Source organism: Lactuca serriola, chromosome 4 (assembly GCF_051521515.1).
Source record: "Lactuca serriola cultivar US96UC23 chromosome 4, Lser_US96UC23_V15, whole genome shotgun sequence".
In the NCBI taxonomy this organism is placed as follows: domain Eukaryota; kingdom Viridiplantae; phylum Streptophyta; class Magnoliopsida; order Asterales; family Asteraceae; genus Lactuca; species Lactuca serriola.
Genome location: NC_136411.1, coordinates 154,756,440 through 154,762,507, shown reverse-complemented (window position 1 = coordinate 154,762,507; position 6,068 = coordinate 154,756,440). Strand labels below are relative to the sequence as shown.

Below are 6,068 nucleotides of genomic sequence, written 5' to 3'. Positions count from 1 at the left end.
TGTGCACTTCAACATATAATCATATATCAAATCACAAATAATCAAACCGATCTAGCAGATCACATACATAACACATCCCTACCAGGATTCCGACCTAACCGGTCACTAGCATAACATCATCCTATAAACCAGGATACCGACCCTACCATGTCTCTAAGATACACCATCCTAACTACCATGATGCAAACATAACAAATCAATAACATAACAAACAACTACCCGGATATCCATCCGAAAAAGGGCCGGCCTTGGTGCCTTAGACCCTGTCGATAAAGTGAGGATAACTCACCTCGCAACTGCTGACTGAAAAGATAAGATCACGCTGCTCCAACCTACGAAACGAACTCCACCACTGATAATACCAAAAGACTAAACTCAATAAATACCAATAATTACCAAAATACCCCCGGAAGTCAACTGACCAACTCTTGGTCAAAGTCAAAGTCCTCAGTCAAAGTCAACCTTCCTGATTACCTCTACTCGCCAAGTCAACCCGCTGACTCGTCGAGTCCCTTCCACGACTCAACTCGCCGAGTCGCCCCAAGACTCGCCAAGTCCAACCAACTCTGAGTCACATCCTGCTCAACTCACCGAGTCGTCCCTCGACTCACCGATTCACCGCTCAACCAAAAAGGTTAGGACCTTACAACCAGACTCGCCGAGTCCAAGGCAATCTTCAACAGACTCGCCGAGTTGTTCTTCCAACTCGCCGAGTCCATGCACATATTCATACAACTCACCGAGTGCACCCATGTGACTCGTCGAGTCCAGACGTGACATCTTCATCCAGATGATTTCAGGTCATTCCAATGCTTCCAATACATAGATGTGGACTCCTAGGGCCAGATTCACACGTAAAGTTTCCAACTTTACGTGCATGCAAGGTTCAACAAGCTCTAAACAAGCTAAAATGAAGGTTTAAGGCAAGGACACTCTCAAACAAGCCCCAAATCTATCACTTTCTAGATTCATGAGTCAAGACCAATCTAGATATGTAGTAGCAACCACAGATCTGAACCCAAAACTTGAAAAGAGACTCATATATGACAATTTGGCCCTAAAACATCATTCATGAACAAACCAAGCACAACCAAGCCAAGGTAACAACTTTTTACCTTTAATCTGATGCCAACAAGCAAGGAAATCATATCCACTTCGCTCCTCTATGATCCCACCAACTCTTGCTTCAAGTATCCTTCTTCTCCAAGCTCCACAAAATACTTAAATCCCTCTCACTCTCAAATTAGGGTTTGAAAACGATGGGGAAAGCTTCTGGACATCAAAGGGGGTGCTAAAGAGGCTGGGGTGGGGCTTAAGGTTCCTTATATAGGGTGCAAACCCCAGGAATTAGGGTTTCTCATTCCAGCACGGACTCGTCGAGTCCAGCCTCTGACTCGGCGAGTCCAGTTACTTAACATGTGCCCGGCACCCGCTTAGACTCGACGAGTTGCAGCTCCTACTCGCCGAGTTCCTTTCTTCCAACTTACACTTTTACCCCCCCTGAACTCTTGATTCTTACTTTGGGATGTTATATATATATATATATATATATATATATATATATATATATATATATATATATGATTTAAATAATCAAAATAATAAACAAATATAACATGAAACATCACCCCCTCAAATGACAAGAGATATAAATGGTATAACAAAAATGAGGTGACACCCCCACCCACGTAGCAGATATAAACGGTATAACAAAAATGAGGTGGCACTCCACCCACGTGGCAGAAATATCTCTCTCTCTCTCTCTCTCTCTCCTAATAAGTACAATAGTTATTTTTATATAATAATAATAATATAAATAGCAGGATATAACCACCTTAAACACTAACACTAACAATGCCTTAATCTCAAGGTTGTTAAGATTGGGATTCTACGTTAGATTGTTTTCGGGTTTGCAAAATGTGGATTGTATGATCCTATTTTCAAGTTTAACACATGAAAAATATATCTTCGTTCATCTTTTGCTTGTCCACAAGTTCTAAATTTTGTAAAACATTTGATTAGACTGGAAATGATATATATATATATATATATATATATATATATATATATATATATATATATATATCGTTTCCAGTCTAATCATACATAACAAGCGATGCATCCATAAGTTCTAAAATGTTTAAAACTTCGTTAATGACGTTATAAATAAAAAATATTGTAGTTATTAGCCGAAATAATCTAAAAGAAAGTTGTAGTAGACATTGATACGGATTCGTGGATATAAGGATCAACAAAATCCGAGTACATATAAAGAAGTTATGGTCATATGTAGTTGGAAGGTAAAGTGCATTGCTCAAATGGGAAAAACTGTGGAAATGTAGGATCAAAATGATTCCACGACTCGATTTTACGATCCCACTACGATTCTATCAAAAGACAAGTTTAAATAGATAAGGATCGATATTTACATGTAGGATCGTAGAATCATACGATTTTACGATTAAAAACGCGATTTTGACAATCTTGCCTAATCCCATAAAATGGGGTAAGGGGGAGTTAGGAAGTAGATAGCTCCTATAGACGGTAGGAAAACAACTTTCGATGATGACCTTTGCAAAAAAAAAGGATCATGATTAAGTGTCCATACCAAATAATTTTATGCAGTACGAAAATGTTAGTCCATGATAAAAATAAATAAAAGGTAAAATTGTAAAAAAGTCTTTACATATTGACTTTATAATCGATTTACTCATTATATTTATTTTTATTCAATTAAGTCCTAAAAACCGATAAACATATTCAATTTGACCATTTTACTCGGTCAACAGGTTATCCAGCTTTTAAAAATTACACTTTTGGCATAGATTTTAAATATTATTACAAATTCGGTCCAAAATTTACACTTTTGGCTCAGATTTTAAATATTATTACAAATTTGGTAAAAAATTTACCTTTTTGCCCAAATTTCAATTTTGTTATCAATTCATCCTAACTTTAGTTTTTTTACAATATTTTTTTCTCAAAAAGAAAATTTTGAATATATTTTTTCTTTATAAAATCATATTTGTACAAAAAAAAACATATTTTGACATAAAAATCTTATATTTTCTATATAAAAACTTTTTTTTTTAAGTTTTCTGTATACAAAATACCTATTTATCAAAATAGGTATTTATTAAGTACATAAATATATACAAATCCATTTTTATAAAAAAAAATATATACAAACACATATTTTACAAGGAAAAATGCATACAAACATCTATTTTATTATAAATACATTTTATAAAAAAACATATTTATATGCACCCAAATAAATGTTTGTATACATTTCTTTTGTAAAAACATATTTATATTTTTTATAAACACCTATTTTATAATAAACACATTTGTATTCAAACACGTTTATATAAAATGCATACAAACACATATTTTATAAAAATATATTCAAACATGTTTTTATAAAAAATATATATACAAACATGTTTTTGATAAAAATCATCATTTGAGAAGTAAATTATCGAGAATTAAACTATCCATTTAAATTATACTCTAAATAATATTTATATAAGAATTACTACCATAAAATAATAATTCATATTCAAAATTCAAAAAGAATTTTGATCACTGATAAAAAAATGTGCGTCTTCAAATTAAAAAACAAAATTTATTATCATACAACTTTTTTTTCAACCCACAGAAAGTTATATTTTTGTTTGAAACTAAAAATAATATATCGAAATGAGTTAATTTCTAAGTTATAAGTTACCATTTTCCAAAACAAATTCTATTTTAATATTAGGGATTTACCTTTTCATTAACTTCGTGCCAAAGTTGGGTGACCAATCATACATTTTACCGAATAGAAATAATAACGAAAGAAACTATTCGCACCCATCGTTTGGCGAGGGCAAAAGGCTAATGTGTGTGTGTGTGTATATATATATATACACACACATACACATACACATACACATATTTACTATAAAATAGGTGCTTTATACATTTTTTTTATAAATATGTGTATTTATACAAATATATTTATAATAAAATAGGTGTTTGTATAGATTTTTTTTTGTAAAATATGTGTTTGTATACATTTTTCTTAAATAAAAACGAATTTGTATATAATTATGTACTTAATAAATACCTATTTTTAAAAATAGGTAGTTCGTATAATATATATATATATATATATATATATATATATATATATATATATATATATATATATATATATATATAGGAGTAGGATCAAATGAGAACACCAAAAAGGTTGAGAACGCGAGAACAAAATATATTCATTTGTAATTCCATGTATTCATTTGTGAAGAAATGATAAATTTTTACACCTTTAATTTCAATTGAAGATAAAAAGTATATTCATGTTGATTGTGCATAAAAAATTATCATTTCTCCACAAATGAATACATGAAATCACAACTGAATATACCTGTTCTCACGTTCTCAACCTTTTTGGTGTTCTCATTTGATCCTACTCCTATATATATATATATATTAAACTTTTTATATAGAAAATATAAGATTTTTTATAAGAATATGTTTTTTTTTTGTCTAAATATGATTTTTTTTTAAAGAAAAAACATATTCGAAATTTTTTTTAGAAAAAAAGTTGTAAAAAAACTAAAGTTAGGATAAATTCATAGCAAAATTCTGAAATCTATGCCAAAAGGGTATATTTTTGATCGAATTTGTAAAAAATCTCGGCCAAAAGTGTAAATTTTGGATTAAATTTGTAATAAAATTTAAAATCTAAGCCAAAAATCTAACTTTTGAAAGTTAGATGACTTGTTGACCGGTAAAATGGTTAAATTGAATACGGTTATCGATGTTTAGGATTTAACTGAATAAAAAATATATATAAAGACTAAATCGATTATTAAGCCAATATATAAGGATTTTTTTTTTACAATTTTCCTTAAATAAAAATTGATTTGTTCGTGCATCCACTAAATTCCTGGATTATGAAAATGTGAACCAAAGAGAGATAAATAGTAGTACTTTTCTAAAGGGAAAATGATTGATGCAATAAAGTTTGACATAAAAGGTAGAGATGAAGCTACTCCCTATCCTAGTTGAATACTACTCCACAAACCTAATTATATGTCTCTACTCCCTTAGATATAAGGTCATGTCCTCAATAAGGACTAATACCTTCAAGTAAAACTTCACACTATCTTCCTATTTCCTCATAGGTTGTCCTCTTCTCCTTGCACCGTCAACATTAATAGACTTCACCCCCTTTCTAACTGAAGTTATTGGTAGTATCCTACATACAGTCCGAACCACAATCACAAGCACTCTAGGCATAAAGAAAACAAGGATCTTTTCTTGGTTGAGGGTATCGGGTCTTCATTTAAGGCTTATATCCACTATGCATTTGCTATTCAATCAATTGTTGACAATTGAATCAACTTTTGGCTTTTGCTGTTTGAGTGGACAGTCTTCTTAGTGAGTCATCTCCATCATATAACAGATAAGGACATTTACATAACCTATTAACGAAAGTCCTAAAATAGTGTAATTCCCTATGACGATTGACAAAAGATCCTTCTATGCTTTCGCCGATAATTACATCCAACTATTCCCTTATATATCCATTTTTCACAACTTAATATTATTATTATTATTATTATTATTATTATTATTATTATTATTATTATTTTGTCATCTAGATATCAAATGCTATTATATCATCAACTAGCGTGTATAGGCAAAAACTACATTTACAGCTAGTCCAGCAAACAAAGCCTAATTAAAAAGTAACTGCTACTTGTAGTTACAATTTCAACCTTGTCTTCTAAATAACAAGGGGTTAAAATCTGAGTTTTAAATAAGCATGCATCTGGTTGACATGTAAAATCACAACCCACACCTTCAACATTCACTAAGATTTCAGATTACTCAATGCCAAGCTGCCAAAAGCCCAAAACCACAAACAGCTTTTGACCCTAACCATGTCAACTCAACAATTATTATAGAATCAAAAGAAAAAAGAAAACTTCCACATACAACAAAACAGTAGGAATTTTATTGTAGCTAACAATCTTATGCTAGCAAAGTGCAGTGTTTTAAAAAACCAATGA

General features: G+C 31.0%; 1 protein-coding gene across 1 annotated transcript in view; it reads right to left on the bottom strand.

The window, feature by feature from the left end:
- Window positions 1-5,991: 5,991 nt before the first annotated feature.
- The window catches only part of LOC145102796 (ATP synthase subunit epsilon, mitochondrial-like), a 1,047-nt gene continuing 970 nt past the window's right edge, over window positions 5,992-6,068 (bottom strand). The window contains exon 2 of the mRNA XM_079040268.1: window positions 5,992-6,068. This exon is cut by the window's right edge and continues 94 nt beyond it. The gene's annotated coding sequence lies outside the window, so the exon portion shown is untranslated.